We start from the raw sequence: 554 nt of genomic DNA, 5'->3' as shown, positions 1-554 counted from the left end.
AAGAATGTGCTGACACCATTGAAGATCTCGAATTGAACCAGGAGTTAGGCGAATTGACTGGAACACTTGGAGGCGAGAACACAAGGCCTGTAAACTCTGATAAAAGGGCTTCGCAGACCGCAAGCATGTCGAAAGATGTCGGAGACTACCGAGTAGCTTCTGGAGATGCTTCTTAGTCACTTTTTCACAGGTGAGCATATGGACGACGCGGTCCAGACACTTGTGGATTTTTGCCGCTGGCATCGATACTGTCCGATCGGTAGTATCCCAAATGAGACCGAGAGCTTGCAGTTGCGTAGACTAACCGGAAAACTTTGCGTCGTTGATACTGTCGGGACCCACAACCGCCATCATACTCAGACGCAGCGTCGATTCTGCGAGCTCGAGGCGGCCGTCTCGATCGGGCTCAATGAGAATATGATCGTCAACCCATTCGTAACCGAAAAAGAGTTCATCATTCTCGCTAGTAGACACGGATGCAGGAGAGTTAGTACCGACAAGCCAGCTTATTGCTCTCCCGAAGGCACCATAAAATGCTGGTGAGCCGGACCAAC

This window comes from Phytophthora parasitica, assembly GCF_000247585.1.
Source record: "Phytophthora parasitica INRA-310 unplaced genomic scaffold supercont2.311, whole genome shotgun sequence".
NCBI lineage: Eukaryota > Oomycota > Peronosporomycetes > Peronosporales > Peronosporaceae > Phytophthora > Phytophthora nicotianae.
Note: the sequence above shows the minus strand (reverse complement) of the source record.